This window comes from Pseudophryne corroboree, chromosome 1, assembly GCF_028390025.1.
Source record: "Pseudophryne corroboree isolate aPseCor3 chromosome 1, aPseCor3.hap2, whole genome shotgun sequence".
NCBI classification, from domain to species: domain Eukaryota; kingdom Metazoa; phylum Chordata; class Amphibia; order Anura; family Myobatrachidae; genus Pseudophryne; species Pseudophryne corroboree.
In genome coordinates this window covers 528,755,428-528,779,703 of record NC_086444.1, presented here as the reverse complement: position 1 = coordinate 528,779,703, position 24,276 = coordinate 528,755,428, and the positions used below count along the sequence as shown (strand labels likewise).

Here is a 24,276-nt window from a genome sequence, read left to right as displayed (position 1 = left end):
CTGCTTTTTATTTGAGAGTAACAGGGAGTTAGACCTTACAAACAATATGGGAGGGGCTGTGATTGGGGACCTCACTCAGTGCATGTCGTGCAAGATGTATGCACACCTGGAGCTACCGGCCCAGTGTGATTACATCTGCACAAGGTGTGTGCGAATGGTTGCCCTGGAAGCCCAGGTAACTGATCTAGAGCAAACCGTTACGCGACTGAGGGAGATTCACAATCTCGAGCGAAGTTTAGACAGAACGGTGGAGGAGTTGCAGGAGGGGTCACTGGTAGAAGAGGATGATGATCAGGTAGCCAGCTGGGTCACAGTTAGAAGGAAGAAAAAGAGGGGGGAGGCTCGACATCTCTGTACTATCAAACCCGAACAAATTTGCCCGACTGGACGAGGAATCGGAGGATGATAGTGAAGAAATGACGGTGCCGGAGGAGACTGCTCCCTCTAGCATCCAGAAGAGCGGTCCCTCTGGCGCGGTAGGGATAAAAGATAGTGAGGTACCTAGTCAGATGGTGGTGGTAGGGGATTCTTTCATCAGGAAGGCAGATAGGGCAATCTGCTACCGGGACCGTGATCGCCGTACAGTCTGTTGTCTCCCGGGTGCTCGGGTATGGCACATCACGGACCAGGTAGATAGATTGTTGGGATGGGCTGGGAAAGACCCGGCGGTCTTGGTGCACGTTGGCACCAATGACAAAGTTAGCGGAAGGTGGGATGTCCTTAAGAAAGACTATAGGTACTTAGGAAAGAAACTGAAGGCAAGGACATCTAAGGTAATATTCTCGGAATTATTACCCGTGCCACGCGCTAGTCCAGGGAGGCAGAGGGAGATTAGGGAGGTAAATGTGTGGCTTAGGGATTGGTGCAGGAAAGAGGGGTTTGTGTTCCTGAAACACTGGGCGGACTTCTCAGTCAGGCGCCATCTCTTTTGTCGTGATGGATTGCACCTGACTGAGGAGGGGGCAGCGGTGCTGGGGGGAAGGATGGTTAGAAGGTTGGAGGAGATTTTAAACTAGGAGCCTGGGGGGAGGGTTTAGCTAGAAACTACGGGTCATGCAGTGAGAATAGTGGGGATGGCGGTAGTAAACGAAATGGGGGAGAAGTTGGGGGGAGGGTAAGAGCAGGCGATAAGGTAACTAACATGGGTACTAAAAGAGATTTTACCAAAGCACTAACCAATGACGATTACAGGTCATCATTGCTACATAAGGTGAAAGATGTCCCTAACACAAGGGAAAATACTTATCTTAGTTGTATGTATGTAAACGCCAGAAGCATTACTGGTAAAAAGGGGGAACTAGAAATACTTGCAGCAAGCAAACAGTATGAAATTATAGGCATTACTGAAACTTGGTGGGACGAATCTCATGATTGGACAGTCAATCTAGAGGGCTATACACTGTTTAGGAGAGACAGACTAAATAAAAAGGGTGGAGGGGTGTGTCTTTACGTAAAGCTATTTTTAAAATCTGATATACGTGAAGATATTCAGGAGGGGACTGTAGACACTGTCGAGACATTATGGGTAGAAATTGCATGCGGGGAAAAAGGAATAAAAAAGTTAGTATTGGGTGTATGCTATAGGCCGCCTGGTATCAACGCATCTGATGAGGAATTATTAATAAAGCAAATTGAAAGAGCAGCAGGAGTAGGAGACATAGTAGTGATGGGAGATTTTAACTATCCAGAGATAAACTGGAAAAACGATTCATGTGATACTGCTAGGGGCAATATGTTTTTAAACACACTTAATGATAACTACTTAGTTCAACTAATTGAGGAACCAACTAGGTACAATGCAATCTTAGACCTGTTATTAACAAACAATGGAAATTTGGTATCAGGTATTATAGTAGGGGAACCCATAGGAAACAGCGACCACAATATGGTCACATTCAATATCAGTTTCCATAAACAGCCATATACTGGCTGAACTAGGACTCTAAACTTTAGCAAAGCAAATTTTGATAAGATGATGGTATTTTTCAGGGATATTGAATGGGAAGGTATGTTTTTAGAAAAAAATGCTACGGAGAAATGGGAGGTACTAAAATTCCTGCTAGCTAAAAATACACTCAAATTTATTCCTACGAGCAGCAAAAAAAGGAATAAAAATCATAAACCGATGTGGCTTAACAAAAAGATTAAGGAACTTAAGGGCAAGAAAAGGCGAGCATTTAAAAAATACAAATCTGACGGGGAAGCAGAGTAATTTCAGCACTAGGAATGTAACAAAATATGCAAAAAGGAAATAAGAGCGGCTAAAGTAGAAACTGAAAAACTAGTAGCAAAGGAAAGCAAAGCGAATCCCAAAAAATTCTTTAAATACATTAATAGCAAGAGATTAAAGAAGGAGAGTATAGGCCATTTAAAAGACAAGTTGGGAGTCTTAAGCAAAAATGATAATGACATAGCGGACACACTAAATGAGTTTTTTTCAACAGTATTTACTAGAGAGGACCCAATTCAGGGACTAACATATAATCTCAATAATGAGAATATCCCACTGATAGGTACTTATTTAAGCGAGGAAGTAGTCTGTGACCAATTAAAACATTTAAAGATTAATAAGTCACCAGGTCCCGATGGTATTCACCCAAGGGTTCTAATGGAGCTTCATTCTGAACTTGCAAAGCCGCTATTTTTGATCTTTAAGGATTCAGTAATATCAGGTATGGTTCCCAAAGACTGGCGTATAGCGGAAGTAGTGCCTATATTAAAAAAGGGAAGTAAAGCTGAACCAGGTAATTATAGACCAGTTAGACTTACATCTATAGTGGGGAAAGTATTGGAAGGTATTCTAAGAGATAGTATTCAGAAGTTCCTTGAAGTCAATAAGGTCATTAAAAGGAATCAACATGGGTTTATGAAGGACAGATCCTGTCAAACCAACTAACTTAGCTTTTATGAAACAGTAAGCGCAAACCTAGATCAGGGTAAAGAGGTGGATGCAATCTTTTTAGATTTTGCCAAAGCGTTCGATACTGTACCACACATGAGACTTATCTACAAGCTACAAGAATCAGGGCTAGGAAGCACTATATGCACTTGGGTCAAAAACTGGTTAGATAATAGGGAGCAGCGCGTTGTGGTTAATGGATCTTTTTCACCTTGGACTGAAGTGCTAAGTGGTGTGCCGCAAGGCTCAGTATTAGGACCGCTATTGTTCAATATTTTCATTAACGACCTAACAGAAGGTCTAGAGAGCATGGTGTCAATTTTTGCAGATGATACCAAATTGTGTAAAGTTATAAATGCGGAGGGGGATGCTGAGTCGCTTCAGAATGACTTAGTTAAATTAGAAGCTTGGGCAGCGAAATAGAGAATGCGCTTCAATACAGACAAGTGTAAGGTAATGCACTGTGGTAACAAGAACAAAAATAACACCTACCTACTGAATGGAGTAAAATTAGGGGATTCTGTACTGGAAAAGGACTTAGGTGTCCTCATAGATAGCAAACTAAGCAGTAGTACCCAAAGTAGGACTGCAGCAAAGAAGGCTAATAAGATATTAGCATGCATAAAACGGGGAATTGATGCTAGGGACGAGAGTATTATATTCCCGTTATATAAATCACTTGTGAGGCCACACCTTGAATACTGTGTACAATTCTGAGCACCTTACTACAAAAAGGATATCCTGGAGCTAGAAAAGGTTCAAAGGCGGGCGACCAAACTAATTAAGGGTATGGAGACGCTGGAATACGAGGAAAGGCTTGCAAGACTAGGCATGTTTACACTGGAAAAGAGGAGATTAAGAGGGGACATGATCAACATTTACAAATATATAAGGGGACAATATACAGATCTTGCGCAGGACCTGTTTTTGGTTAGATCAACACAGAGAACTCGTGGACACTTGCTCAGGTTAGAGGAGAGGAGATTCCACACAATACGGCGTAAAGGCTTTTTTACAGTAAGGACGATACGTGTTTGGAATTCCCTGCCTGAGGGAGTTGTAATGGCCAACTCAGTCAACTCCTTTAAGAATGGGTTAGATAAATTCCTAATGGATAAGGATATCCAGGGTTATGGGGCATAGAGGGGTTAATCGGAACGGCAGTCAGCAACTTCAGTCAAAATTTTATACAAAATAATCGTGCATAGGAGACCACAAATAGGTTGAACCCAATGGACAATTGTCTTTTTTCAACCTTAGATACTATGTTACTATGTTACCCCAGTGTAAGAAAATCAAAAGGTTAAATTAGAATTTAAAAAATATTTTTATTTGTGCTGTTCTAAGCTATTATTTTTCATATGCAAATACTGTGACAGTGACAGTCACTTTGTGAGGAAAAAGTTAGTAGAGGTACAGTAGGGATGTTAGCAATCTAGGCACTGCCTCCATGTTACATCATTTGTGGTGAGTTCATGAAATTTATTTTACAAGATTATAATGTAATTAACATCCTCATCATCAATCTCCTCATTAGCAATTGGAGGTACTGTAGTCCTTCCAACAAAATTGTTTGTGGGTGCCCAAACAAACCAAGCACTTCAGTCACAAAAGTGTCAATTTCTGTTGCTGAAGTGCTTGGTTTGTTAAACTGTGCATTTTGTTTTAAAATCCCACATAAAGGTGGGTGGGAGAGCCCAAGGACAATTCCATCTTGCACCACTTTTAATTTCTGCACCACTCTGTGGCAATGTTTCATAGAGGTGCTATAAACGCGTTCGTGCTACTGCTCTGTCAGTTAGTAACCAGCCAGCTTGCTGCAACCTTTCGTCTAAAATTTATGAAAACCATATTGTGAGCTGTGAGGTGGTCAAAATTAACTTGAAATGCTAATGACCAGGTGGGGTTTGTTCCAGGCAGGCAATCAAGGGACAATACTTGATGTATCATTAGCCTTATTCACTCTATAAATTTGCTACATACTCCTACTCTCTTGCTTTCTCTGGATGCAGAGAAAGCATTTGATAGGATTAGATGGCCCTTTATGTTTGAGACCTCAGACACTTTGGGTTTGGTGGCGACTTTCTCACTGGGATTCAGGCCTTGTACTCGGACCCATCAGCTCGGGTTTCTGTAAATGGATTAGCCTCCTGCCCATTGAAGATTAGAAATGGCACTAGACAGGGATGTCCTTTATCACCCCTGATATTTGCCTTAACTATTGAACCGCTAGCGGCATGTATACGCAGTTCACTTGATATTGTGGGGATTGTGGTTGGTGGGTCCGACTATAAGATATCATTATTTGCCAATGACGTTCTCCTCTCCCTCTCCTCACCTCACACCTCCCTGCCAAACTTGTTCCACCTTCTCACTGCCTATGGACATCTGTCAGGCTATAAGATTAACTGGTCCAAAACTGAAGCCTTGCCCCTTCACATACCCTCGGCCCATCTGTCGCTCTTGAAATCTAACTACAAGTTTTCCAGGCAACTTACTAAGTTTCATTACCAAGGCATTTCTATTACGAGCCACTATAGTGCTCTTTACAAAGAAAACTTTTTCCCTCTGCACTCGACCATAAAAGCGGACCTGCATAGGTAACAATCTCTTATCATTTCATGGTTGGGGCGTATAGTGGTCCTAAAAATGAACATTCTCCCACGCCTCCTTTATCTGTTTCAAACTTTACCAGTAAAGGTCCTTAATTCTGTTTTAGTTCAGCTTCACTCCTGGTTTCTCCATTTTGTATGGAGGAATAAAATAATTGGAATGAGTTTTTCGATTTTAAGGAAACATACGGCGGATGGGGTTATCCAGATATTCACTTATATTACTTCACTTCTCATTTAAGTCAAGCTATTGCATGGTACGACCCCACCTCTACGCTTAGGTGGCTTCAGCTGGAGACAGATCTCAGCCATTAACAAGAAAGCGCTATTCAAATCTGGTGTGGATTTTATTTTTAACAAAATTACTTAACACAATTATATTTGATGCCGGCCGGCAACACATTAAAAAAAAACATGGAACAATCTCAATTTAAAACTTAAAATTAAAAAATGTTTTTAAAAAATATATATGTATATATCTCTATTTTAAATCTCTTCCTTTAGTGCTCAGGCGCCAAAGCGCAGCTTATAATTATATCAAAGGGGAAAATATTATATATACATATCACATGTGTATACCATGTGTAGGACTTAAGCAGCATATGAGAATAATACACATGTCTAAAGCTCATTGAGAAATACAGGGCTAATTAGCAGGAGTTTTTTTGTATATTGGTATACATATGTGATATGTATATATAATATTTTCCCCTTTGATATAATTATAAGCTGTGCATTGGCGCCTGAGCACTAAAGGAAGAGATTTAAAATAGAGATATACACATATAAATTTTTTAAAAACATTTTTTCATTTTAAGTTTTAAATTGAGATTGTTCCATGGTTTGTTTGTTTTATGTGTTGCCGGCCGGCATCAACTATAATTGTGTTAAGTAATATTGTTAAAAATAAAATCCACACCAGATTTGAATAGCGCTTTCTCGTCTGTTCTTTTTAGTTTTCAATATTGAGGGGTAAAAAAACCAATGACCCCTGAGAGAGCTGCATACAAATCTGTATAATTACGGCGCCAGGAATTTTCTTGTTTCTAGATCTCAGCCATGTCACCACACTGGCCTCTCTGCTTATGATACCTGCCAACGCCAGACCTTCCCACATCAGCTCCCATCCTGTCATCAGTTTCACATGCCAGACCTGGGATTATTGTACACATTATTACAAATTCCTCTCGTCTCCCTCCCTACTTACCCCACTATGGGATAATCCAATCTTCCCTCCAGGCAAATCTTTGATACGTCCCCGACCATGGATAAGCAGGAACATACGCTTTGTTACAGATATTTTGGATAACGGTACTTGTATGTCACTACCTGACATTATAACTAAGTTTAACTTCCAAGAATTGAACCCATTTATATACTTCCAGAAAAGACATCTTGTAACCTCCCTGACTAACCCTTCACCCCTTTGCTCCTTATCTACCCTAGAGTCTATATGCTACCATAGGCCTCTAGCTCAGGGTATTATATCTACCATTTACTCCCTTCTCCTATCATATAGGCATCTTCCTACTCCATTGTTCATACTTTAGTGGGAAAAGAACTTGGGTCCACCTCCTGATAAATAGGCTTGGTCTGACATCTATCTGTCTATTTTTCAAAGTTGTATATAGGGGGTATACCGCACAAGAGAATATAGAGCTAGATATTTGTAATTACCAAAATACAATAATAAAATAGGAAAAGGCAATTGTTTCCAATGATTGTTATATTTGGTGGTGCACCCTGAGTCAGTAGGAAACGTCTGGCAACAAGGGAGAAAAGAAGACTCTTTTGTGGATGCACTCTTGAATGATTTATAGTATTCAGAATCAGATAGTTAAAAATCTTGAATTTTTATTCGTATCATAAAGTAAAACATCAAGTAGTTGGACACATGTTGAAGAAAAACAACACACATGAAAAGAATAAGTCAATAGTGCCAATAAATATTGGATAGTGATTGTGAGCTGTCTGGGTTGAATCAAGTTTACAATCAAACAATAAATCCACAAATTTGACTCCAAAGCCTGCCTGAGAAGGAGAGATATATGATATGAGCTCTACACTGGTTACAATTGCTATCAATTGGTGGTTAGTAGGGCATACTGATTGTGTAGGAGGAATGAAAAAGAAGAGAATATGATAGGAAAGATGAATCTGCTGTCAGCGTTAGACATGGAGCATGAATGCCGAAAGTTTCTACTACACCGAGTATTCCTCAAAAGTCTCCTATTTGAGTACTGACTCAGCCCGACACTGATTAGCTTCCAAGATCGGTTGGGTTCGGGCGTTTCCAGTGTGGTATGATAGTAGAAAAATATATATATGTGCCGATAACCTTGTGCTCTAGAATCACTGATGAGAGTTCATGAAAATTTTGGGGAATAGGAGATGGTGAGGGGCCCTGGGAGGAGAGCTATAAGGGGGGATCTGCTGCCATCGTTAGACAGGGAGAACCCTGAATCAATGGTGAGAGTCCCGAAAGATAGTAAAATAAGAGAACCACACAGAGATAAGTGGGTTATGGGATTCGATACAGGGGAACATTCAATTTTAGTGATAAATTGGAATCTGTGTACAATATACACTGATCATAGAGTACATATATGAGCATACACTCCGTGTGGAGTACATACATAGGCATACACTCCGTTGAGCAGCATGAAAAAATTCTTTTTACCAATAATCCTCTCCTGATGAGGAACTGCGATCTATATACAGAGTGATGATTAGCTGTAGGTATCAGGTAATAATGAAGATATCAGGTACAAATACCAAGTAAATAGTAAATAAGAAGAGGGTTGAGAACCTCATAAGCTTCCAAAGGTACAGGTTTTTAGCAAATGAATAAACATTTATGCACAATGTATTGAATAAGATATGGATAACCAATGATGGTCTATGAAAGATATGTACCAAATTAATTATATATATATAGTGTATAATAATAGTGGTTCTGACCTCCTAATAAAAGATAGCAACTGTAAGGGGAGCAGTATGTACCAAATTAGTTAGATATATATAGTATAATAATGGTGGTTCTTATCTCCTAGTACAAGATAGCAACTGTAAGGGGAGCTGTATATATATACCCCCACCGTATAGGCGGAAAAAGCAAAACAGTACTATGGCCAGAATAAGTATACTGGTTATAAAGTACTCGTATATATATATATATATATATATATATATATATATACACTCATTAAGCAACGTATCACAAAGTGACAATCCTCTTCCAATGGGGAACTGCGGTCATAAGATGATGATACTATGATCAAAATAAATTGTGGTGACTGAATACTAAAGTGCTATTCACAAACAGTCCTAATAAGGATCATAGGTGTCAGCGATATAGTACCCCTAGGGTAGTAACCAACTGCAGCCTTAAAACGGTAGGTCCGTGATGGTTTTAATTAAAGCGTGGAATGGTTACATGTATGCACAGGTAATCAGTGCAGATATTACCCGTGAATGTATAGGGGATGATCGCGGGATGCCTCGCAGTGAAGAAGGTTCTCTGGTGGAAGATACTGGAAAGTCACTGTGCTGTGAGCCGGTCAAGTTCGTCCGAACGTCAGATGCTATACAGCAGACGTTTCTCCGGTTCAAGGGTTGCTGAGAAGCCGCTATCCTGGATCGAGCTGCGGCGCAGGCAGGAGGTTGGAGATGTGGGTGGTCCCGGACAGCCCGGGGTCGGAAGACGCGTTTCGCCCGTTAGCCGGGTTTGGTCACTTCCATAGACCATCATTGGTTATCCATATCTTATTCAATACATTGTGCATAAATGTTTATTCATTTGCTAAAAACCTGTACCTTTGGAAGCTTATGAGGTTCTCAACCCTCTTCTTATTTACTATTTACTTGGTATTTGTACCTGATATCTTCATTATTACCTGATACCTACAGCTAATCATCACTCTGTATATAGATCGCAGTTCCTCATCAGGAGAGGATTATTGGTAAAAAGAATTTTTTCATGCTGCTCAACGGAGTGTATGCCTATGTATGTACTCCACACGGAGTGTATGCTCATATATGTACTCTATGATCAGTGTATATTGTACACAGATTCCAATTTATCACTAAAATTGAATGTTCCCCTGTATCGAATCCCATAACCCACTTATCTCTGTGTGGTTCTCTTATTTTACTATCTTTCGGGACTCTCACCATTGATTCAGGGTACTCCCTGTCTAACGATGGCAGCAGATCCCCCCTTATAGCTCTCCTCCCAGGGCCCCTCACCATCTCCTATTCCCCAAAATTTTCATGAACTCTCATCAGTGATTCTAGAGCACAAGGTTATCGGCACATATATATATTTTTCTACTATCATACCACACTGGAAACGCCCGAACCCAACCGATCTTGGAAGCTAATCAGTGTCGGGCTGAGTCAGTACTCAAATAGGAGACTTTTGAGGAATACTCGGTGTAGTAGAAACTTTTGGCATTCATGCTCCATGTCTAACGCTGACAGCAGATTCATCTTTCCTATCATATTCTCTTCTTTTTCATTCCTCCTACACAATCAGTATGCCCTACTAACCACCAATTGATAGCAATTGTAACCAGTGTAGAGCTCATATCATATATCTCTCCATCTCAGGCAGGCTTTGGAGTCAAATTTGTGGATTTATTGTTTGATTGTAAACTTGATTCAACCCAGACAGCTCACAATCACTATCCAATATTTATTGGCACTATTGACTTATTCTTTTCATGTGTGTTGTTTTTCTTCAACATGTGTCCAACTACTTGATGTTTTACTTTATGATACGAATAAAAATTCAAGATTTTTAACTATCTGATTCTGAATACTATAAATCATTCAAGAGTGCACCCACAAAAGAGTCTTCTTTTCTCCCTTGTTGCCAGATATTTTTCAAAGTTGTCTATATCGACTTTGGTCAAGGAAGACGCCTATAAGATTTTTATAGATGGTATTGGTCCCTACTAAACTACACAAAATATATTTATCTGTTTCTCCTCAGTGCTGGAGAGGTTGTGGTGAATTGGTTTTTTTTATCCATATATAATGGACATGTCCCAAAATAGCTTTGTACTGGGATATGATTGCGACTTTGATAAACAGATTGATCAGTGTTCTTGTAACTAAAGACCCTTGGTCTTTTCTCCTGGGTCTTCCAATTACTACACTAGATTCAACCACCAGCAAACTAGTAGTTCAGATGCTAAATGCAGCCAGATTCCTAGTTGTGCTACACTGGAAACAGTTAGAGACACCCCCTCAGTGCCTAGTTATTGATAATGGTGGTAATTCCAAGTTGATCGCAGCAGGATTTTTGATAGCAATTGGGCAAAACCATGTGCACTGCAGGGGAGGCAGATATAACATGTGCAGAAAGAGTTAGATTTGGGTGGGTTATTTTATTTCTGTGCAGGGTAAATACTGGCTGCTTTATTTTTACACTGCAAATTAGATTGCAGATTGAACACACCCCACCCAAATCTAACTCTCTCTGCACGTGTTATATCTGCCTCCCCTGCAGTGCACATGGTTTTGCCCAATTGCTAACAAAAATCCTGCTGCAATCAACTTGGAATTACCCCCAAAATCTGTTATCTAGCAAGTATGGAAAAGATTACTGCATATCTTAATAATAGATCCTACAGGTTCTTACAGATTTGGGACCCATGGTATCGCTTTCAAAAGCCCACACATGGCTTATACGTACCTTGTGGACTTTCAGCCCTACTGTTCTAAATGTATTTATTTTTTCTTTTATTTTTTTGTGCTTGTGTTTACTTCCCCTACTCTATATCAGTGCCGTACATAACTAGCCCCTCTTACTCTGTTTATTTTCATTGTGGCAGAAGCATTATGTGTTAGGAACCTATGCCACGTCCCACACTCCTTAGGGTGTAATACCAGCAGGACACCCCCCCGCTTCCTCTTCACTGTTCTCTCTCTTTCCCCTTTCTCTCTCCCCAACTCTCTTTCTTAACAGTTATTTCCAATGTGTATCACTTTATCTATGACTGTTTAATGTTGCTATGCATATTGTTTCTGACAGTGTTAATATTGTATATACCAGATGTAAAGTCGTTCCCATTATTATAATGCGTATCCAATCTCATCTGGTTGCTTTTTATTTTATACCCTTGTATACTTAAAACTCTAAATAAACCATTTAAAAAAAATTACCTGGAAATGAGTATAAATTAATGTTATTAAAGTTAATAATACTGTAAGAGCAAGAAACAGGCCTAAATTCTGTGATTTTATTAGCTGTTTTTATGATTTTTTGCAAAAAAAAAATAGACCCAAAACTAAAACCAAAACATGCAAGGACGGTTTTCAATACAGATCCAAAACATGAGGGAGATACAGATCGAAAACCAAGACCCATGACAAGGGCCAGTGCACAACTCTAGTTATAATGTACAAGAATGTAAAAATATTCCAAATTCTGGGGGTTATTCAGAGTTGGTAGCAGTTTCCCTAATATAGCAAAAACTGCTACTGCTAAAATCACAAGGCTGCCCAGCGATGCAATTGCATTTCAATTGCAATCACATCGCAGAAAGCTGCAAATAGAGGTCAACCCTTAATTTCATACACACACTGCCCCCGAAGCCGCACACACACTGCCCTTATAGTCTCAAACACACACTTTACGCTACGGACTTAAGCAGGTTAATGTTGCAGCAAACAACCCCCCCTTCCCCCGCCCAACATGACTGGCAGTAACTAAGAGGGGCACTAACTGAGGGGACACTGACGGGTGCTTGTTACTCAAAGTCACGTGTGTTCATGATAAAACGCATTAGGACTCCACCCTTTGTGCCGGACTTGCTTCTCACCGCACCACAGGCTCCATTGCTACTGAAGCCTAGACTGCAGCAAGCCACCGCTACAGCACATTTAACTGTACAGGGATATAAGTCTTCTCTAGGCGGACACACATCCAGCTGCCTGTATACTGTGATCCAAATGGCTACGTTACCCGCAATAGTGGTGTGAGACGTCCTTTGAGTATTTATAAACCGAAGACACTCGGGTCATCTTAAACATTGGAAAAACTCTGCTATTATATGGTTACACTGTGTCTTAGGTCATTGCAACATTCGGACAGCATCTGGAATATTGGATACTCCTGTAGTGTCCAAAGATGCTAATTGCGTCACAAAGCCTTGCTACATTTTGAAATTTAGTATCCTTGAGCCAACCAGCTGCTTTGGCTACATATAAAACCAAGACTGTTCTGAACACTAATTTACAGCCTGGATTGATTAATAGCCTGCGCAAGGATAGCCGTAAGTCTCTGGCCTGTTATTAACTCTTTCTTTTCTGTTTATTTTTTTAATTTATTATCACGGATATCAGCCTGTTTTTCATTGTTTTTTTATTCTACATGTATTTATCACGGATGTGGAGATTATATGTTTTTTAATGTATGCACATTAAATGTACTTCATATATTTTTACATTACTGGCTCTTCTGGCACATTTTTTATTTGAAGTGTGTGTTCTGACCCCATGAGCACTGCTATTTCTTATTTGAAGTGTGCTTTCTGACCCCATATGCGCTGCTATTTTCCTTTTTATTAAAATAATGACAGAGACTGAATGAAGACTGAATAGATTATTTGAAAAAAGTGAAAATTGAGATGTGGACTACAGTATATCAGCATCTATTTTGCAGAAAATTATAAGAGAAAAGGCAATACAATAATAAAAATTGATTGATTGATTGATTGATTGATTAATTAAAATTATCATGTGTGAGGCCTACATCAAGAGATGTAGGGTGTTCTGCAGGAAAAAGGCCATAAAATACAAGAATGATTGATTGATTGATTGATTGATTGATTGATTGATTGAAATTAACATGCATGAGGAGCCACATAATTTCTGGTTAAAAATGTGTTGCAAATTAGTACAGATTTTAGAGCAATACCCAAACCAATAAAAATGTTTCTGCAGACAAAGACTATTATCAATGCCCTCACACAGCTCATAATTAAAAGAAAAGCAGTGCAAGATGGAATTGTCCTTGGGCCCTCTCACCCACCCTTATGTTGTAAATGAAAAAGGATATGCAGAGTTTAACAAACAAACCAACCACTTCAGTGACAGGAACAGCCACTTTTGTGGCTGAAGAGCTTGCTTTGTTTAGGTCCCCACAAATACATTTTCTGAAAGGACTAGCTCATATGACTAATGAGGAGGTAAATGATGAAGTTATTAATTACAAATTATTATAAGTTTGTTAAATACATTTCATAAACTCGCCAGAAATGTTGTAATATTGCGTAGCACCTCCTCGCCTAGATGGTTAATGTCCCTACCTCTACTAACTTTGCTCCTTAAAAATGGAGCAGATGCCTTCACAAATGTTGTATAGATTTTGGTAAAAAGAATCCCATACCCGAACAGTGGCTTTTTTGCTCTTATGCCCAGGCATCATAATGGCTTTCCTTTTTTCACGGGCAAGAACTGCAGCCGTGGGTGGCTGACTTACACAAACAACATCCTTAACATCCTCATCCTGTTGCACTTCCACACCAACATCCTCAATTTTTATTATGTATTCATCACCATCTTTACTTGTATACATTTGCAGAGGGTGCAAAAATTGTTGAAGGAGGCTTCTCTACTGGTACAGTTAGCTGTGTGTCCTCACACATAGCTAACGTGGCCAGTTCTAGACTCTCCTGAGGGATTTGTGAATACACAATTTGTTCTTCAGCCTTAGAGGTATATTTACGAAGGTTTGAGGTTTTTTAGAAGTGGAGATGTGGCCCATAGCAACCAATCAGATTCTAGCTATTTTCTCCCAGAAGCAGGTAGAAAAATGTTAAGTGGAATCTGATAGGTTGCTATGGGCAACATCTTAACTTGTAAAAAAATCACACCTCAGTAAATATAACCCTTAGTGTTAAATTTTTGGGCACTGATGATTGTTGGTTTTTAAAGTGACACCTCTACCTCTTTTTGTTAACCTTATGCTCCTTCTGCTCTTCCAATGACTGATCATAATCTATATCAACTCACAGCGCTTATATTATTAACATGGTGTTTAAAAAAGTAAAAAAAAAAGAAGAAAACACTTTTTTCCATCACACTGTGACTCACACAGCACTTATTATTAATGCAGTGGCACGGCACCTACTGAGCACTTTTTAACACACACATGTTTTATAAAGAAATAAAACTTTTTCTATTTTTTTCAAAAATGACAACAACTTCACCAAAAGCTTTTGCAGGCACCAGTGTGCACCAATAAAGGGATACTGCTGCCCTGTAATACTATTAGGAGCCTTGGGCTGCACTGTGGTGCACCAATTAAGGATTAATGCTGTCCTGTATTATGAGATCTGGGCTGTACTGCAGGCTTACAGCACCAATGTGACTGACTGTTCACCAGTAAATAAAATAGAGGGTTGAAATTATCGTTGAAAAAAAAAATAATGCATTAAAATATAAATAAATAATGCTGCCATTAGGAGCTCTGGGCTGTGTGCAGTGCCCCAGTAATGAGGATAAATATTGATATTTGCCCTGGCAGTCTAATGGCTGTGCTATATGTTCAGCATCTCTAACACCCGAATTACCACTGAACGAACTTATATTGAATCCAAAACACACAAGACCCAACACTGGGAAGATGATATTTTGCCTTGTTTTGGGATCTGAGTCAGACGGGAAGACCCAAGCCTGGACTTGAATCCACTCGGAAATGCAAAATTCTGGTGGGTTTGGTTTTCTGATAACCAGACCCACTCATCCAGCGTTGGACTGGCCAATAGAGGTACAGTTAAAACCCCCGGTGAGACCCACTGCCCGGGCCCCCCTTCTCTTCCTTTAGGGATCAAGTTCCAGACTATGTACTTGAATTATACATTATACCGCACAGGAGTATTGTGTATTTTCTACAGTGCCTAGGTGTTATTATTCTGGTACATTATCATGCATACAATAGCAGTATTTACTATATATATTTATCAAGGGGCCCAGTCCATGTACTCTCTAATAGTTAGTCAAACCAATATAGTGCCTGACCACACCACCTCTGGTGACTGGCTACACCCCTAAACATGGGATCCTACCACTGGATTCCCCCAGTGAGCCTTTTATGCCCCAGTCCGACATTGCACTTATCTCTAGAAAAAGCAAACACTAAGGGGTCTATTTATCAAGCCTTAGATGGAGATAAAGTAAATGGAGATAAAGTACCAGCCAATCAACTCCTAACTGTTATTTTTCAAACCCAGCCTGTGACATGGCAGTAAGAAGCTGATTGGTTGGTACTTTATCTCCATTCAAAGCTAAGTAAATAGACCCCTAAGTCTTGTAGTTTGTATAAGTAGTGAAGATTTATTAAAACTAGCAAGTACCTCTACTGTATGTCATGCAGAGAAGACGTCCTCAATGTTCTCAAAATGTACATACATTCTGAGTTACGTTTGAGTGACAAATATCAGGTCCCTAACAAAAGATACTACCTTTCAATGAATTAAATCAAGGCTATAATAAAGGGCCAGCCTTGACTATACCGCGCATCGGTGCATAGCGATGGGATGATGCGAAAAAGTTATCACATGGGCGGTCGCAAGTAGATTGACAGGAACAAGGCGTTTGTGGGTGGCAACTGACCATTTTCAGTGAGTGTCTGGAAAAATGCAGGCATGTCCAAGTTTTTGGGGAGGGTGTCTGACGCCAAATCCGGTCCCGGACAGGCTGAAGTGATCGCAGCAGCTGAGTAAGTCCTGGGCTGCGCAGAGACTGCACAAAATCAGTTTGTGCAGCTCTGCTACACATGCATTCGCACACTTGCACAGCTCTAATACCCTCCCCCTGTAGGCGGCGGTCTGCATTATGCCCTTAGTTGGGTTCTACAGTTCTCTCTTTGAAGCAAACCAGGACTGCCTTTTAACACTGCGAGTCTCAAGTTGTGTCGTGGATGGACTATAGCTGCAGCGGACCTTGCCAGGATTTCCATTAGGTTTTTGCTCAGTGAATGTACATGGACACAGCCACATCTGACAGCTAACAGTGCCACTCAGCTGGCACCCTCGACCTGCTTTGGGAGACTGCCGGAGCTAAAATTGGAATGTATCATCAGCGCTACCCTCCTACCAGTGCCTTATATATGCTAGAAGGGAGATAATAAATTAATGCAGGGCAATAGCAGTGTCAGCACTGCTCTGTCAATGTTGTTTCATTTCAGCTGTTAATGATCATGGCAGAAACTGTTACTAACAGCGTGATATAATCCTTTTAACCTGTCAGAGACTTACTGTATGCTTTTTACAGTCTGAAATATTTATTTGTGACATTTGAACATAATCATTTGGAGATACTGTTCTCAAGTGGCTTTATTCAGGTCAGCATCTAAGTGTAGCACTTTTAAACAATTACACACGGTCCTCAGTCATTTAAAGAAATTGCCACTTGGAAGCCATGGATTAATTTCTAACCCTAGTGGTTACCAAAGGCAACAGTTGCTATTACCCTATAGAAATGTGAATACACCCAGCCGGCATAAGCCCTCACTACTTATACATTTGACATTGTTATTGGTCTCACAGAGGCAATTACAAAATTCAGAGTGCATGTTGCAAATTGTTTCAACACACTTCTCACAGGCGCTGTTATTTGGATTTCAATAATGTGAGAGATAATGCTACAATATATCTTCTGAAGTCTGGTAAACTAATGTATTGATACAGTCTCAGGAGGCACTAGTGCTCATTATTTGAATCCCTATTTGGAACAGTAGAATTTTTGTGGTTTTGTGAATACATTTCATTTATTGTGTACCTATTATATTTGTGCAATTAAAATCAATTTATTGTAATCCTCCTGCTCTCCCATCCTTCTTTTCTATTACTTCCATTGGACCACACACATCAGAGTGTATTACTTAATTGGTGCTGTAACTCTACTTGTTGACTTTGGAAATGGCTGATGACTTTCAAAAATATGCAGCTTTCAAATAATTTTTTTTTGTGATTACACTGACATTCCTGTGACCATCCTGCTGTGTAACTTTTGAACACTGTCATATTTAAGGTGACCTAATCTTTTATACCAGAGTTCGAGTAACTGTGATTCACTTGCTATCATTGCATAACAGTGTTTTAAGTACATACAGTTACTGACACCTTGTGCATATAGCGATAACAGTCTCTTTTGTTTCTCATAATGCCCTTTCGTTTGGCAAAAATAACTCTGTTCAAGGACACTGATGGCTATAAAAAAATGATCCCATTTCTGGTACACAAAGTACATTTTGGATTTGTGACTGTGACTTTTTTCTTGATACTTTTGTCAAGCAAGTTTCAAGTGTCCCAACTTTTGTAACTGTCAGCTTTTAATTGCCAATTCCTTGATTGTGATAAGACACACTCATTTAGTTTGGTGAACTACTCCTCTTTGCAGCTGAAATGTTTTGTTGCACCTGAATCAATATACCAACAATCCTTTCTATGTGTTTCTCTGTAACACTCAGGGCCAACTCATCCTTGTCTTTACATTTCTGGTTTTGCACATGATTCACTTTCCTCTGTTTCCAGTAAATAGCCTCGTGAACTGTCTTATGACAAATATTACATTGGAACTTAAACTTTCTAAAATTTTAACTCTTTGCTTGTAATGCAGATATCTCAGCATTTCATTCACAGGACACAAATTCGCATTCAGTATGGTATGCCGGCATCCGGGATCCCAGCGGTCAGCATACTGACATTGGGATCCTGGCCACCAGAATGCCGGCAGGGGGGCAAGCACAACGAAGCCCATTGCGGGCTTGCTGCACTCGCCATGCTGCAGGTTCGGTTCTATTCCCCCTCTATGGGTGTTAGCCCCTGGGATTCCGGCTGTTGGCATTGTTAGTGGTTGGGATTCTGGCATCGATATCCTGACCTCCGGGATCCCAACTGCCAGCAATGTAACTGTATCCCACAAATTCCTAAAACTGTATAAGCTTTAATCTTACTTGGTCTGTTGATAGCATTGAAGTGTTTGCCTTCAACTCCACAGCTAAGAATTGAAATTAGCTTTGATCTTATTGGGACTGTTGTTAACTTTGTAGTGTTTACCTCCAACTCAACAACTGAGAATTCAAACTCTGGTGTTACATTTTGAAACATGACTGCTATTTCTGCTATTTCCTGTTATCTGGGATTCCGGCTGTCAGCATTGTCAGTGGTCGGGATTCCGGCATCGGTATCCAACCCTCCAGGATCCCGACTGCCGTCAATGTAACCGCATCCCACAAATTCCTAAAACTGTATTAGCTTTGATCTTACTGGGTCTGTAGTTAACTTTGTAGTGTTTAATTCCAACTACACAACTGAGAGTTCAAACTCTGGTGTTAAATTTTGAAACATAACTGTTATTTCTTTATCATCTATGTGCACACCAACAGATGTTAACTGCTGAGAGATAGACACTATCCTGTCTTTATAATCACTCATACTTCTGTATTCATGTAACTTTGTATTATACAATGCATGTCTCAAATGTATTATTCTCATGAGACCTCCATCCTGTAATGCTTCCAACAGTGCTGTCCACATGTCTCTAACTATCATTTTCCCATGAATTATTGAGGTATAAATGTTGTTCAACACTGAAACGTTGGTGTCCATTTCTCTCTCTACATCTTACTTTGCTTGGACTGCCACCAGGATCTACTGTCACTTTCCACAATCTTTCCCACTTTAGTTGCATTTGCATATCAAATTCCAATGCTGGTACAATTTCCTGCACTTTTTTGTTTAATAAACCCCATTACAGGTGTAGCTCCTTCATGTGCACTCCTTACAGGCATTATGATTGCACCTTTTGTACTCTAAAATGTCATTGCTGAGACACTTTTAGTTTTAAACACACTGAGCTTTCTTGACTCTGTGCTGTTAGAGCTGTTTGTGTATTCACAGTACAAGAGGCCAAGATGGCACATCTGAGCTGCTCTGGCATTTGTAACAGTCTTCACTACTGTATGTGCCTGGGACAATTTTGTATATACTGAAGTGTAATGTACATTTGACAGTTTTTCACTAGTGTGCCTGGATGTCTTTTTACACTTGAGCACTCTGGGTGTCTAAGTGCTTTTACATTTAGCACCCTGGGCCCATAACATGTTGGAAATATGTGTGTACATGAGGTAGTATGGCAGCACACCAAAAGAATGCATTTGACCCAATCACAAGTCCAGTGATTTAACCAGCTGGTAACTCTCCTCTCAGGGTGTAAATAGAAATTTGTGGGGCCCATGTCAAAATTATGAAAGCCCCTTCCAGCTTCTAGAGAGGTGCCTCTCTCCACAGTACTCCACTGAAGTGGGCTTGCCTAGTGCTGCCCAGTTGGTGCTGGTCCACCTGTATATTAGCTCCTTGTTAATATAATATATACTGGGGCCCAGTTTATTTAGCCTTGGAGAGTAATAAATTGCACTGTGATAAAGTACCAGCCAATCAGCTACTAACTGTTATTTTTCAAACACAGCCTGTAACATGGCAGTTCGGAGCTGATTGGTTGGTACTTATCGTGCAATTTATCACTCTCCAAGGCTTGAAAATCTGGGCCTGGGAGAGAATCCCCTGTAATATTCATGTCAGTCCCCCTGTATGTTATTAGTGTGCATTATACTAAGCAGGGTGCACTGCAGTCACATTGTTACATGCAGGGTGATGATAGGTGGATACTTCATTTAGCCAGTGACTGGCTCTGTGCTATGAATTGTGATCTCATGTGCAGTATCTTAATATCAGAGTAGGGTGGGATTCGAAGGTGTCTATTTATGGCTTCACAAGACCTGTTACTAGACATATTAGCGGCATGTGTGAGAAGGACCATCTGTGTCTGTCCCCCCACTCCGCCCCATGTGTAAAGAGTAAGGACACTGTCAATGCTTTGAGACTCACTTATGTTTGAGGTCTACAGTAGATGTATGTGCTTATGTTTCCACCTGCGACTAAACCTGTGTGAATTCATTGGCCGCTGTGCTACTTCTGGCAAGTATCATGATTAGCCCCACCACGACAGTCTGAGCCTACACGTACCCACCCTTGTTCATCTGCCCAGGGGCAGATTGGGATGAAAAATCAGCTGGGAATATTTTTATAGAAGTAGCTCTAATGCGGGTGAGGTCTTGTGGGGGGATCTCTTGCAGGGGGACTGGATCCCTTGTCATAGGGCCTGATTCTGAGTTGGATGCAGTTTTAGTCTTCCATGCACCTTTTCCTGCAGATGCATCTGTGACTTTAGCCTAATAATGCTGCAATGCACTTCCCTGGTGAACTTCTGTGCTTCCGAATATACAAGGACTGAGATGCCCACTTTCATTGACTACACATTTGAAACTTCCACCAGTCCTTTGCTAGACGCAGATCATCTATCTGAGTATGGCCTCCAATTTGAGCAATTCACCATCTCTATAGCCACCCCCCTGTAACTGCCTAGGAAAATCCAACATATTTCTAACACTCTTCAAGGTGCATGTGTCTAAATCTGTATTGCAACTCTGCACAAACACCATCTGGATGCATGCGCATAAGCAGACGATAAAAACAATGCATAAGTTAAAAAAATGGCCCCCACAAGAAAAAACCCACACATTGGCCTTCACTGAAAATAAACACATTGGCCCAGACAGAAACCAATACAACACCTTGCCCTTACAGAAAAAAACCACACAATGCCCCCTACAGAAAACGATAAAATACATTGTCCGCCACAGGAAAAAAAATTAAACACATTGCCCCGGCCCTGCGGGGAAAGCTTGCCCAGTGTCCCAATCCACTACTACCATGAATAATCCCTTGCACACAACACACATCTGCATGCCACAGTCATTGTAAACCTGTGCATATCCACTTAATATCACACACATTAATCCAGCAATAACAATTACCAACAAATGTTGTAGCACATATATCTGCCCAAGTGAGAGAGAATATAGGGAAATTGAGAGAATAGGTGGGGATTGGTGAGATGGGAGGAGAAGGTGGAAATAATGGGGGACAGTAGAAATAGAAGAGGGAGAGAGAGAGCAAATGGGCAGATGGGAGGAATAGGAAGAGAGAGTACAGGGGAGAGAGAGAGAGAGTTGTGAAAATAGAGATGGAGATTAAAACAAATTACAATATACACAAAGGCTGATGACTCATGGTCTAAAATGGGCCTCATTCAGGTTTGTTATCAAAGCAAAAAAGCACACAACTGGTCAAAACTATGCCACACTGCAGGTGGGGCAGGTGTAATATGTGCAGAGATATTTAGATTTGGGCGGATTCAATTGTTCTGTGCAGGGTAAATACTGGCTGCCTTTTCATGTAGCCCACAAATGTTAGACAGCTTTATTTTTACACTGCAATTTAGATTAGAGTTTGAACATATCCCACCTAAATCTAAATCTCTCTGCACTTGTAACATCTGGCCCACCTGCAGTGCAGCATGGTTTTGCCCAGTTGTGTGCAATAGATAGATGGATAGATAGATAGATAGATAGATAGATAGATAGATAGATAGATAGATAGATAGATAGATAGATAGATAGAGTAATTTTTGCCTTATTCAGCTTCAGTTGCAAAATTGCGAATCGGGTGATTATCGGCAAACTGAGCATGCACTGTAAACTTATTACGCATGTGCAAAGACAAAATTGTGATCGCAATATAGTGATTTGCAATCACAATTTGATTGACATTTAGTGGCTGTTTGTGGGTGTTATCATGGCATTTGTGGGGAGTGGTTGGAAAAATGCAGGTAGCTCATGGCCATTTTCGGGGCATGTATCTGACATCACTTGCAATGGATTGCGACTAAAAACATAACTCCAGTGCAACTGCATTCTCTTCATTATGAGTAGTTCTGGCTCAAACGTAATTGTCGATGGTACTTGATTTCTGCGATTGCATACGCAATTCTGCAATTGCATCGGTGGGCATCTGTTACCTTTCTGGGCGGCTCTTCACATGTGATTTTTAGCAGAAGCAGGATAGAGACAAATCGTAATTTCTGTCTCAATGGTGATCCAAGCTGAATTAGGCCTTTTGTTCCCATTTATTTTGGGACTATTGCCAGAGGCAGAGGAACCGTCACTGGTAAAAGTGAACAGAAAAGAAGTTAAATAACTATACTATACCACCAATGTTGCTAGCACTTAGGGCACAGCTAGCAAGACCCTTATACTTGATTTTTCTATAGTTCAATTAGATCAGATATGGTACCAAGGGATTGGCGTATAGCTAAAGTAGTGCCATTATTTAAAAAGGGGTCCAAAATCATCCTGGTAACTATAGACCAGTTAGTTTAACCTCTATAGTAGGTAAAATATTGGAAAGAATTTTGAGGGATAGCATAGAGGATTATCTGTGGAATACTAAGTTTATTAGCAAGAGTCAGCATGGGTTTGTGAGAGACAGATCATGTCAGACTAACTTAATTAGCTTCTACAAGGAAGTGAGCAAGAATCTTGACCAGGGCAAAGCAGTGAATGTGGTCTTTTAGATTTTGCAAAAACCTTCGATACAGTGCCTCACAGGAGACTGATCATCAAATTAAGGGAACTTGTGCTAGGAAATACTATTTGTACACTGCTCAAAAAAATAAAGGGAACACTAAAATAACACATCCTAGATCTGAATGAATGACATATTCTTATGAAATACTTTGTTCTTTACATAGTTGAATGTGCTGACAACAAAATCACACAAAAATGATCAATGGAAATCACATTTATTAACCCATGGAGGTCTGGATTTGGAATCACCCTCAAAATTAAAGTGGAAAAACACACTACAGGCTGATCCAACTTTAATGTAATGTCCTAAAAACAAGTCAAAATGAGGCTCAGTAGTGTGTGTGGACTCCACGTGCCTGTATGACCTCCCTACAACCCACACAAGTGGCTCAGGTAGTGCAGCTCATCCAGGATGGCACATCAATGCGAGCTGTGGCAGGAAGGTTTGCTGTGTCTGTCAGCGTAGTGTCCAGAGCATGGAGGCGCTACCAGGAGACAGGCCAGTACATCAGGAGACGTGGAGGAGGCCGAAGGAGGGCAACAACCCAGCAGCAGGACCGCTACCTCCGCCTTTGTGCAGGAACAGGAGGAGCACTGCCAGAGCCCTGCACAATGACCTCCAGCAAGCCACAAATGTGCATGTGTATACTCAAACGATCAGAAACAGACTCCATGAGGGTGGTATGAGGGCCCGACGTCCACAGGTGGGGGCTGTGCTTACAGCCCAACACCGTGCAGGACGTTTGGCATTTGCCAGAGAACACCAAGATTGGCAAATTCGCCACTGGCGCCCTGTGCTCTTCACAGATGAAAGCAGGTTCTCACTGAGCACATATGACAGACGTGACTGAGTCTGGAGATGCCAAGGAGAACATTCTGCTGCCTGCAACATCCTCCAGCATGACCGGTTTGGCAGTGGGTAAGTAATGGTGTGGGGTGGCATTTCTTTGGGGGGCTGCACAGCCCTCCATGTGCTCACCAGAGGTAGCCTGACTGCCATTAGGTACCGAGATGAGATCCTCAGACCCCTTGTGAGACCATATGCTGGTGCGGTTGGCCCTGGGTTACTCCTAATGCAAGACAATGCTAGACCTCATGTGGCTGGAGTGTGTCAGCAGTTCCTGCAAGACGAAGGCATTGATGCTATGGACTGGCCCGCCCGTTCCCCAAACCTGAATCCAATTGAGCACATCTGGTACATTATGTCTCGCTCCATCCACCAACGCCACGTTGCACCACAGACTGTCCAGGAGTTGGCGGAT

General features: G+C 40.7%; 2 pseudogenes; one reads left to right on the top strand and one right to left on the bottom strand.

Annotated features, from left to right (window-relative positions):
* Positions 1-7,707: 7,707 nt before the first annotated feature.
* On the bottom strand, positions 7,708-7,826 carry LOC134938914 (5S ribosomal RNA; annotated as a pseudogene).
* A 2,012-nt stretch (positions 7,827-9,838) lies between these two features.
* Positions 9,839-9,957, top strand: LOC134938903 (5S ribosomal RNA; annotated as a pseudogene).
* Positions 9,958-24,276: the final 14,319 nt, after the last annotated feature.